The following is a 13,022-nucleotide window of genomic DNA, read 5'->3' on the forward strand; positions in this document are numbered from 1 at the left end:
CGATCTCCAGGCTCATCTCATGTATTTCCTGGAGCCAACCATTTCTCTAAGGACTTAGTGGGAAATGGCATTTTGAGATGTATTAATCATGTTGTAATTTTATGATAGTTTGACATCTCGGGGAGCCTTGCTTACTGGGATGAGACTGCCCCTCTCAGAGCTAGCTAATTCCTAAAATAATAAACAACTCACCTGCAAACACACCTTCCACATGCAACCAACCAATCCTGAGTTCATACTCCCAACCACCTCCTTCACCTAACTCGCACACACCAAGCCAATATTCCCCCTGCCCTAAATCAACCCAGGGCCAGGTACCGGACAACTAGAACCCACCCCTATAGCCTAGAGCCCACCAACGTTATTCGGACTATCCAATCCTAGATTGTGCGCCCTGCCCAGCCTTGCCTTTCCCACAGAAAACAATCAAGCCCCTGCCATATGCTCTCTCCTCACTCCTTCTGCCTGCTGACAAACCGGCTGCTTCCCCACACGGCCCTGTGTGGAGTGGCATCCTCTGTCTCTTAGGAAATGTAGGTAATAAGTCTTCTTTCTGTGTCACAGCCTCTCCCTGTCATCACCCAGTCACCTCCATGAGTCAGTGCCCCGCAGGTATGTTCTAGCACGTGAGACCAGAGGCTGGAGGCTAGGAGTGCTCTGCTACAGAGCTGGTCACTATTTCTAGGTCTCTTCCACGGACAGAGCCAAGAAATACATTCTGAATTCATACTGAGAGCCCTCATTCAGAATCAGTTCTAGGGAGATTTTACTGGACCTCTTTCATTTCCATGTCTCCTTTCTCCCACATGGAGAGTCTGGCTTTCATATACTCTGGGAATGACAGAATTACAATGTCTAGGGGTGGGGGGTAATGGGGGGAAGGGGGGAGGGTTGGGTGGGTGGGCTGGAATGGGAGTAGGGGGGAGAAAACTGTACTTGAACAATGATTAAAATTAAAAAAAAAAAGAATTACAATGTCACAGACCGCAGCAAACACACCACAGTCTCAGAATATCAGTTCTGCTAGCAAAACTATGGTTATTTCACACAGTGTAATACTTGCATATCGGCAGTCCCTTTTGTCCTCAGGGCGTATCCACCCAGGATGTAGACTGACATGACTGTGTTTTACGGTCACCTATGAGAGTTCCTTCTCTGGGTACTTATCCCCAAAGCTGGTTTGTTTGTTTTGTTTTGTTTTGTTTTGTTTTATTTTTAGGAATGGCTTTCAAACTTTTGAATGCTATTTTATAATTATGTAAATTATTTCCATGGTCAAATCTACAAACAAAGGTATGTTCAAAGAAGTGTGGCTTCTACCCCAGTCCTCAACATAAATATTTATATTTAATGTGGTTGCATACTCTAGACGCCTTTCCCTACCTCGCTTTTCTCATATGCGGTGCATACTAGAGATCACTCTATGGCAGCACTGGAGATGCTCTTCATTCCTGCCCCCCGGACAGCTGTGAACTGTGAGTGCGTGCTTGGTTTACTGAGGTGCCAGGCACTGTGCTGAGTGGTTCTCAAAGATAATCCCATTTCACCCTCAGAAGGACCCAGTGAGGTTGGCACTGTTGTAACGGCCATTTTACAGAAACAAAGGTCAGCAATTTGTCCAAAGTCACCCTGCTGAAAAGCAGTGAGTAATCTTTTGAGCTAGAAAGAAGAAATGGATGCATTTTATATCTACATTACCCATCTATTTCTTTATTTCTAGTTAGACATGGAGATAGAGAAACCATTTATACCAGTTTACTAGCAGACATCGGTGTCCCAGAGTACTCGAAAGCCCTGTCCAGTGTGTAAACAAGGATTCATGCAGGAGTTTCTGTGATGCAGAGCAGGCAGAAAATTAAAATAGACACAAAGTAACTTGAAACCCATTTTTAAAAGCTATTCTAGCATGTGAAAAAACATCCAGTGTAGACTAACTATACAAATGATATAAATGGTAACTGGGAATCAGGGAGAAATCAAAGTAGGTGTTAACATCCCAAAAGTCTTGTGGGGATTATAGGCTCTGCACGCAAACCACTGATGTGCTCAGTCTCTTTCTCCACTTCGTTGTGTTCTTCGGTTGTTTGTTTCTTTGTTTGTTTGTTTTTCTCCAGCGGAGTCTCTTTCTGCCAGCAGTCGCTGCTCACCCCTGCCCCAGGGCAGGTGAGACAGGTTCTACAGAAAGGGGAAGGAATAGCTGGGGGGCTGGGACGACACCCCAAACGATGTCTATCCCAGGCCTTACAATGTTTTGCATTCTAGTTACTTGTATGCTTATTTTCACCTGTTTTTTAAGACTGCAACCTCATGAAATATTTACTACTTTCTTGCTCCAAATACAGCCACATTGAGAGGTTAGGGCCCCAACATACAGATTTGGGGAGGGGGACACGTACATTCAGTTTCTAACAGTGTGATGCCGGTAACAGGGTGATTCCTGTTAACACGACACTTCCTGTTCTGTGGATCGCAGAGGTTTACTGTGCCCCGGCAATCTCTGCAGGAAAGATCCGCACTTCGGTTGGACTTTCCCTGTTCAACTGTCTCAATGTCCTCATTTTTTTAAAGTGGGGAGTGAGGAAGAGGTTTTGTAATATATCCCCAAGAAATCGCTTGGAATCTGTTAAATGTTTCCTTTTTTTTAAAGTCTACTTTCAGAAATAGAAAAGTACTTCTAGTTCTCAAGAGACCCAGTGTGCAGTGGGCTCTGCACCTGGTCAGACACATCAGTGGCCGTCCTGGAAGGAAAGCTTCCCTGACCAGGTCAAAGCCTAAAACCTCGTGGTGGGAAAGAGAAATGGATGCCCTCCCACATGCTGCAGCCCCAGCTGTACAAGTCAGGGAGCTGCTGGAAGGCAGAGTCCAGCACACAAGAGCTGCCCCTGCATGTTCTACAGACAAATATTGCATCCCCACCCCGACTCAGTCAAGTCTAAGAAGCTCTTTGCAACACAATGGCCTCTGTTTTGTGGTCACACTTGAGAACTGCAGCACTGCCCCCTGGTTTACTCCCAAGGACAGCAGGATCACCACCCCTCTTTCCTAGTCCTTCTCGTACCTCTAGGCAGCGGTCCCCAACCTTTTTTGGCACCAGGGACCAGTTTCATGGAAGACAATCTTTCCATGGACTTGGGGTGGGGGCTGGTTTTAGGATGATTCAAGCGGATTACATTCAAGCTCACCTTCTGCTGGGCAGCCCGGTTTCTAACAGGCCTGGACCTGGACGGGTCCGCAGCCCAGAGGTTGGGAATCCCTGCCCCTGCCTCTAGGTCTCTTAAAAAAGAGAAGTACACAAAGATGAAGTTTACTGCATGAAGCCTCATACCAACATCTTGAACACAACTGATCGCAAACCACATATACTCTTTGTTCTTTAAGTCTCTACATCTTACTCCATGAATAATATTGGTTTAGTTTCTTCAAAGCCACGATAGGCCAGGTGCTTTAGAAACATTTTCACATTTAATCCTCACGGTAACCTAGAAGACTGACAAATTGCTATGGCCATTTAGCAAATGAGGAAATCTAGGCAAGTGAGCTCAGAGAGTTTCGATGACTCGCCCAAGGCCACACAGCTAATTCATGGGGAAGCTGGGATTTAAAGTAGGTCAACTAGGTCCACGACACAGGCTCATGCTGTTGCTGGTGGAAGAGGGGCCCCTTCCCGGTGCCCCAAGGAAGGTATTCCAGGAACCGCAGGGAAGGTGTGGTCTTGTGGGGGGTTTACCGAAGTTGAACACAAAAGGCTGTCCTGGGTTTGGCTTTGTCCCACTGTGAAGAGTCCAGCCTTGTCTTCAGCAAGGCCAAAACGAAGGCCAGCATTCAGAGCTTCCATTTCATATTAAAGCCCAGTCCCGTCCAGCCTTTCTCACCATTCAGCTGGCTTAGCCTGTGCTCCTGGCTGCGCTGCTGTGCTGCAGTACCCAGGCTCCTGTCTGCAGCCTGCATTCGGAGTCCCGCTGGCCATGGGCTGCGCAGCTGCCAGGGCCACATGTAATAGGACAAAGTCACTTTCTCAGACCCTCTTTCCCAGACCTGGCTGGACCCCGTAAAGCATGACCAACCCTAATTGTTTTATGAGCTTTCTCCTCAGGACTAGCAAATTACTGGAAGTACCCTGAAGGCACAGAGGCTCTGGGCCTTATGAAACAGGACACAGTAGACCACAACTACCGGACCAGATCCTACACCCAAAGATAAACAAGTTGCAGCCCAACTGAAACATCTTGCTCTACAACCACCCCATTGCCCGATAAGAACTCACAGCCCCACCCCTCAGGGCTGGGGCTGGTGCATTTTTCCACACCTAGTCCTTTCCCTCCCTTGGGAAAGTAAAAATAAAAGCCTTTACTCTCTGCACTTCCTTCTCTTTGGGAATTCCTTCACAGCCCAAGTCACCGACCACCCTAACAACATGGGTTTAGATAGAGAATGTGTGAGCGTACAGGGCAAGTGCAGGTCACCGAGAGAGCTCTTCTTTGTTTCCTTGGATTGTATTATTTTGGGCTTAGGGAGGGCCAGGAGATTTTTCAAAATAACCAATCATCTTCCCAAGCTTTCATGGGCTTCTGATGGGTCTACCCCTAGCCAACTGATCCTTTCCCTATGTTAGATTGACAGGCCTCTTGTTGGGAACTGCCCTGCCTAGTTTCAGAAGCTGTAACCCCCTTCGGCTAAGGCTGAGTAAAAGGCCTTGGGATCATAAGCCACTAAGGGGACAAAGCTTATCTCCCCAGCAGGGATGCCACCTCTGCCCCCTTTACCTCACCCTGCTTGGCTCCCGGCAGATGACTGGTTAACCAATGATGGGTAAGATTCCTCAAGGGAGGGACAGCCTAAGACAGGCATGGTCACAATGGGGCCATCAGGGAAGGACTTGGGGGACTATAGAAAAAGGGGGTGATAGACCCTCACCCATCTGCTTTGACATAGCCTGAATCCTCATTCTGTCTGTAAGAGTCTCCTAATCTCTTGGCTACCTTACTTCCCCTGCCTGACTAAGTCTAAAACAATGCTGGAGGCGGGTGCGGCCCTGTGCTGGAAAGGGCAGATTTCTGGGGCAATCAGACCTAGGAAAGAATGCATAAAATCCTGTGAAACCTGCTTTGCTAAGAATGCCCTCAATTTAAATGATACGGGTCCAAGCATACAATGAGTTTGTTTCCCCAAAGTTTTATGGCCCTTTGGCTATCTGACCCTGACTCAGAATAAGCCCTCATAGTTCTTTGAATGTTATCTATTATTTGATCATTACTGCTTGATAATGATTGATGGGCTTTATGTATATGCCCTGTATTCCAATGCAAACTACACCCTGTAAGAGCCCATTGAGGAACAGGCTCGAGGCCCTTCTCCTTTAGAGATCTGCCATCTTTCCTCCCCAAGCAGATCGTATCTTGCTAGACTTATTCTCATCTGTGGCAAATGGTGGGAAGGTTCTGTGGGCAGCTCCCCCTCACAGCCTCTATGGTCGTGAACTTCCTCTGGCACCACTTTGACTTCTCCTGCAGATGTGTTTACCTCCCCTTGCTCCCCACAACAATCTGGTACCAGAGGGCTGGCAGTGCTCCTGGAGAGAGTTCCTGTCCACTCCAGAGGTTATGTCCTCTCTGCGGCAGTGCCCTGGAGTGTGTGAGTGGGTCTATGAATGCTACAGCTTCCTGGGGAAGCAAGCAGGCTTATGTTCCCTGATTGATTATGCCTGTTAATGTATGATTCCCTTTGCTTCCTTCCTTTTTAAATAACTAGCTAACTACCTATGGTAACAATGCCACCAAACCACACTGTCTCTTGGTTGATAGAATTCTCATCTCCTTGGGTTTTGAAGCTGGAAATCGATAGGCTGTTCTTGATTGATTGCTCTCTCTTCTTCACCCACATGGAAAGATGGTTTATTGATACCACCTCCCAAATGACACTGGAATTTTCACCTTTCTCTCTCCCCACTGCCATAATCTTTTTGGCCTTTCCTGATATCTTATATGAACTACTGCAATAGCCTCCTAACAGGCTTTTAATCTGCCCCCCAACTGACCCCACTGAAGAGCAGTTTTAGTTTAAAATCCAAACCTGAAAAGGTACAACCCATCCAGAGGAGGAGATTTAGGCCATATGTATCAAGAGCCTTAATAATGTCTGTATCCTTTCGATCAGTAATTTTTCTTCAATGACTCTACCTTCAAAAAAATCGCTTATAGAGTATAGAAAAGACTAAGTGCACAAAGATGGTCAGGACAGTGTTATTGATGTTGCATATTCCTACCCTACAACTTTTTTAAAAAAACTCCACTGTGGAATAAATTATTTAATTCAAGTTAATTTTGTCCCAGCTGGTGTGGCTCAGTGGATTGAGAGCCAGCCTGTAAACCGAAAGGTTGCCAGTTCAATTCCCTGTCAGGGCACATGCCCAGGTTGCAGGCTTGGTCCCCTGTTGGGGGAGTGCAAGAGGCAACCAATTGATTGATATTTCTTTTTACATATCAATGTTCCCTCCCTTCCCCTATCTCTAAAAATAAATACATAAAAATCTTTTAAATCAAGTTAATTTCAACTCCAAACGAACAGGAAATTCTACTTCAGGCTGTCCATGGAGGGCCTTGGAAGACCCTGCAGTTTTGGGTCATCCCTGGTCACTGCCAAGGCCTCCAGTGTCTCAGTTTATGATTCCCTCAGTTCCAATAGCCCACTAGCTTACATGTCACCCTCCGGACATATGTCTCTTCGGTGAGGCTGGGAACCCCTCACCATTTCTTTCTGAGGTCTGGCCACTTCCCAGGGTGGGAGTGGGGCTGTCAGGTGGCAGAGCACAGGTCCCAGGTCCAGGGGTTGAAGGAGCCCGGAGCCCTCCCCCAGCCTGAGGACATCTTCCAGCCTTCGGACAACCACCTCTGCCTGTTCAGCTTTCCCTAAGGCCACTTACATTCTCCTCTGCACTGAATCGCCTCAGGGAGGTAGACTTTTGAAAACAAAGCCAGGAAGGAAAAGTGTTTTGCAGGCATCTTCCTTCTTTAGCTTGCCACACACCTCCTTCCACGAAAGTAAACAAGAGCCTGCTATCTGCCTGAGGAGGAGGAGAGAGGAAATATGGGGGAAATCTTACATTAGTATGACAAAAGATTATCCTACACTGAGAAGCTCAATGATCAAGCAATGTCATAAAAACTGAATGTTAGACATGAAATCTGTGGGCAGCACACAGATGCAGACAGGGTCTGGACATCATACCGTCTGCAAAACCTATTTATTCCACCTGTTGATGCTAGATGCAAATTTCTGAAGTTCTGGGAAAAATGGCTGAAAGAGTGAATATTATTATAGCCACTGCCCTTGTTTTTTTTTTTCAGCCTTACAATCCCTTCCATGTCTATAGAAATCTCCTTCCTTTCTGTAGAGAAACTGAGGGTCCTTGTGACTTCGATCAAATTTAGCTTCCAATCCTAGTTCTACAAATCGTACCTCTCTGTGTACAGAGTGGGCAAAAATAGGTTTACATTTGTTCATATGGAAAAGTATAATAATCCAATAATTAATAAGTAATAATACAGGAATAAACCCTGTTTCATGCTCTCATGACAGTAAACCTATTGTGGCCCACCCTGTATATATACCCCTTAGAAACCTAGCCTCCTGAGAGTCAGCAACCCCCAAGGCAGCAGAAGACATTAGCCTGCACCTGACTAATAGTCACATGCCCTTGACCTCTGACAGACAAATAATAACATCTTGACCTAAGTTATGTTTTAGCTCCTGAGCCCTAAGGTGAAATGACCCTCGGGGATACTTTACCATGACACCAGATAGACCTAAACAGAGGGACAGAGGAACAGACCTCAGAGCTGTCCTCAAGACCTGACTTATTACCCTTACCTTACCTCTGACCAGTCAGCTCCCAGCATGACCCCAAACTCCTAACCCAAGGCGTTTTGTGATTTTTGCCCTGTATGATCTGTAATGTACACACCATTGGGGAACTTGGGCTTTTGAGCAATAGCTTCCCCTTTCTCCTGGATGGCACCTTCCATCAATAAAATAGCCAATATTTCTCCACTGCAATTCTCCATTTTTAGTTTCACTTTGCTAGCACCAGGCAGACAAACCCTTTTCATTCAATAACAGTAGCTTTAGATATCTGGTCTATGTGACCAACTATCTTGTCTTCATCTCCAGCCCTGACTTCTGAATGTCAGCTCCAGGCCTCCAGGTGACCACAAATCAGCACCACCTGGACATCTCGCTCTCATTCTGTGTCCCAAATCAACTTCATTGTCTTTACCCCAGCCAGCTTCCTCTGTGCGTGTCTTGTTTTCTTATTTCTCCCTCTACACCAGCAACCTTCAACCAGTATGCTGCAAGAATTTTTAAAACATACAACACCTATTTCAATAGTCAGGGGCACTGACCTCTTTTCCATGTCAAATTTAAAAATGACAACAGCTAAGACAATAATAGCCATCTGGTGTGAATGAATCAAAATTTTACTTACTTTCTGTCAGACAGGCAAAAAATATACTTTCTGGTGTGCCACAGAAGTTTAGTAATTAGTTTATGTGTGCCATAAGATGAAAAAGGTTGAAAATTGCTGTTCTACACTGTCCCCTTCTACAAGCCTAGAATGCCTGTGGAAGTCCCCAGGCTAGAAGCTTTTTCTTTTCTTTTTTCTTTTTTTGCACAAGTTGTTCTGTTTGCTACCACGTCAGCGGCAAATAAATGGACTGGAGTTCATCTGAAGGCATCCAAGCTCGTGGCCAATCTAGACCTTCTGAAGTAGCTTGGAGAGAAAGCACTGGCCAGCAAGAACACCCTCTTTTAAATAGTGACCATCTCTCTGGGGGCTTTAAAGAGACACACAGAGAGCGGGTTGATCCAGGCAGGAGTAAAAGTAGAGCTGGAGATCAGTAGTAATAACTGCCATAATGAGCACTGAAGAATTTTAATTAGTCACCGGAAACTCTCTGTGGATGTTATTCTCTCCTACAGCAGGTGAGCTTCCCTGACGGGGCCGGGGTGCGAGTAGAGTAGAAAGTACTCTAGGAGGTGTTTTCTCTCTTCTCTCTCCTTCTTCTCTTCCTACATTCTTTTTTTCCCTCCCATTCTCTTTCTTATCTTTTCCCTCCTCTTCCTCCTCCTCTTCCTTTCTCTTCTCTCTCTCTTCTTATTTTTTGTTGGGGGGGTGCCTCCCCAGCACCTAAATAACCTCCCTATTTGAGAGGGATTCTCTGCTGAATGAGCCCCGGCAGAAGCCAGGGCCACAGTTTCCACTACAGAAGCTCAGTCAGGTACTTCCTGTCCCTGCATCCTGGAAGCTGGAACATGGGCATATGATGATCCCGCCACTGAATCAGACACTCAGGGTCAGTGGAGAAATAATTTACTGCAGCGTCAAATATCAGCAGTGGCAGCTTTTAGTATGCAGCAGCCATGGTACCAACAGCAGTGTGCAGGCCCAACTATCCCTATGGAGAGAAAAACAGCAAGTCTACAGAAACAGGGAAAGACTACAAGGATACACCCTTTCCTTAGTGAACTAGTTATCTATTGCTGTGAAACAGATTACTCCATGCCATAGTAGCTTAAAGGAACAAATATTTACCATGCCACAGTTTCTGTGGTTCAGGATGCCACGCACCGGTCAGTGGGTGCCTGTGGCTCAGGGTCTCTCACCAGGCCACAATCAAGGTATCGAAGGGGTTGCACATGAAGGTTGGTCTTGGGAAAGCTCTCCTTCTCAGCTCACTCCAGTGGTTGTTCGCAGGACTCAGCCCCTTACAGGCTGTAGGACTGAAGGTCTCAATTCCATACTGGCTATTAGCCTGAGGCCTAACTCAGCTCCTTGTCAATGGGCATCTTCTCCACAGGCCAGTTCACAAAATTGCAACCACCTTCCATCTGAGCCCGTGAGGGAGAATGCCCGAGATGAAAGTCACAGTCTTTTGGTCATTTAATCACAGAAGTGACATTTCATCATCTCTGCTATGTCCTATTTGCTAGAATTCAGTCACTAAATCTAGCTCACACTCAAGGAAAGGGACTACACAGCGTGTAAATTCCGGGAAGGAAGGGCAGGATTCAATAAGGACCATCTCAGACTGTGCCAACCATAGATCCATTGATTGATAACATTTTACCTTATTTAATTTGCTCTAATCCCCTTTACATAGATATGGATATATATATATAGAGAGAGAGAGAGAGAGAGAGATCTGTATACAGTACCTATCTATTTGTATACATACTTTTTTTTGGTTAAACCACCAAAAACAAGTTACAGACATCAAGAAATTTCAACTCTAATTACCTCCTAAGAATATTCATCTCTTAAGAATAATGACATTTTCCTACACAACCACAATGTTATTGCACTATTTAACAATAGTGCTGTGATATTATCTAGTATCAGCCCAAACTCAACTTTCCCCAGTTATTCCAAAAATATCTTTTGTAGCTCTTTTTCATTTTTTGCTCCAGTATCCCACATTATTTTTGGTTGTTTTATCTATTTAGTCTCTTTTAATCTAGAGCAATTCTTCCCAATACTATCTTTTTCTGTTTGTTTTTTTTTTTTAATACCACGAACTTTTTTGGAGAGTCCAGGCCAATTGCTTTGTAGAATGCCTCATATTCTGGAGATGATTATTTCCTTATGGTTTTACCTTGTCTCCATATCCACTGTATTTCCCATACACAGGAATTTAGGTTAAATATTTTCGGAAAGAATATTGCAATGGGGGCACTAATCCCATTACTAGCGACATTTGATCACTTGGTTATTGTGGTAACTGTTCAATTTTTCCTTTATAAATGCATAACCTTCCTCTCATAGTTAGTATGCAATCCATGGGGCAATCCTTGGAGTCTGTGTGAAATCCTGCTCCCCAGCGACCCCTCTCTCAGCACTTTTAGCATCCATTAATAATCCATGACTCAGTTCATTGTTACACTGGGGGCTGCAAGTGGTGCCTGTCTCATCTGTCATTCCTTCTATATTTATTACTCTGTGAAGATCAACTTTTCCTTGTCCCCCCCCTTTTTCTTATGTTTTGTTTGTTTGACAATGATGATGATGCCCTTTTTAAAAAAATTATTACATTAAAATCAATTAATATTATTCACTGGACATGCAAATTGTCCCAAATTTGGCTAGTGAGAAACTTGCAAGCTGACTTCTGTATCCATTAAGAAAAAAAAAAGCTTTATTAAGAAATAATTCATCTACTATACAATTCACCTATTTACAGTATACAATTCCTGGTTTTTAGTTTATTCAGAGTTGTGCAACTTTAGGACATTTTATCACCCCAAAAAGAAAGCTGTTGTCCATTCCTCAATGGTCACTTCCCATTAGCCCCAGATGCCTCAGCCCTAAACAATTATTCTACTCCCTTTCTACACTTGCCTATTGTGGACATGTCATGTTAATTGACTCATATAATGTGGTCTTTTGCAAATGACTTCTTACCCTTACTTAGCATTATGTTTTCAAGGTTCATCCATGTTATGAAGTATGCATCAGTTCATTTTTACTTTTATTGCCAGGTAACATTCTATCTTATGACTATACCACATTTTATTTATCCATTCATCAGTTGATAAAATTTGTTTCTAATCTTTTGCTATTATGAATAATGCTGCTATAAACACTTATGTACAAGTGTTTGCATGAATATTTGAAATTGCTGCGCCATATGGCACTCTACATTTAACCTTTTATACAGACAACTAAACTGTTTTTCAAAGTGACTGCACCATATATTCTGCACCACAGCTGCTAGACTGTTTTTCAAAGTGACTGCACCACACATTCCTACAGCAAAGTATGAGGATTCCAATTTCTCCACATCGTCACCAACACTTGTTATTACCTGTCTTTTTTTATTAAAAATAGCTTAACAGAGGTGAACTAATATCTCATTGTTGTCTTGATTTGCATTTCCATTAGGCTAATGATATTGAGTGCATTTCTTTCCCCAGATACCTTTGGTACTTTCAAAATTTCATGTCTTATTTTCTTGTGTTATAGCTTTGTTTTGTTGTTTTTCTGCTTTGGTGACTCTGATGATGCATATGTTGGCTGTTCTTTATCTTCTGTATCTCTCACTTTCTGATATTTTCTTTCCTATTTGTTTCGTGATTGTTTAAAATTTTTTTTCCAATGTCTCTTATTGAATTCTTAGCCTAACCCATTTTCCCGTGAATACCACGTAATTTAGTTTTCATATCTTAAGATTATTTTTTTCTTCTATTTCCTTACTAAATTCAGTGAATCCTCATTTTACAGCTTTCGGTTTTGTGTCCATTTCTATTTTGAGCTTTTAAATATCTGATTTTTTAGATTCTTTACAGCTGCCATTGCTTGCTAAGGGATGTTTAATTCATGTTAAGAGTGCTGTGTTACAGTTTTTCTCTGCTTTTTGGTTGTATTTCATTAGCAAAAAATGGTTTAATTATTTTGTTATCACAGTTGCTTTATATGGATGTCAGTTGCTGTTTTCTGTTTATTTCAAAAAGTCTTGAATCTTCCTGAATCAAAAATAACAAATGTTTCTACTGAGGGTAGGTGTCCTTAGTAGGATGCCTAATAGGGCAGGTCAAGGCTGGAGTAAGATGTTGGGAGGAAGGGAGGGAGGGAGGGAGGAAGATTTCTTAGGAAGGAAATCTCTGAGGGGGGAAATGGAAATAGTAGAAGATATTAGTGTGAGCATTTTAAAACAAATTACTGGGAGAAACATGACACATTTAATGGAAAAAATAAGCATAAATACAATGAAATCTGTGAAAACATCATTAGCTTCAGAAAAACAAAAAGTTGTAAGAGAAAGGAAACAACCATATTATAGAACTTGGTTCAGCTGTAAACAGTATTCACAAAGTCATAATGACTTTTATTTAAATTATGAAAATTGTGATATAGCAAACATAAGGTAGAGAGAAAATGGGAATGGGGCTATAACAGTGCTAAATCCTTATCTAACATAATACAAGTCAACAGATCAGGTCTCTGATTCATAAATCAATAAATATTATTT

Source organism: Phyllostomus discolor, chromosome 6 (assembly GCF_004126475.2).
Source record: "Phyllostomus discolor isolate MPI-MPIP mPhyDis1 chromosome 6, mPhyDis1.pri.v3, whole genome shotgun sequence".
Taxonomy (NCBI): Eukaryota; Metazoa; Chordata; class Mammalia; order Chiroptera; family Phyllostomidae; genus Phyllostomus; species Phyllostomus discolor.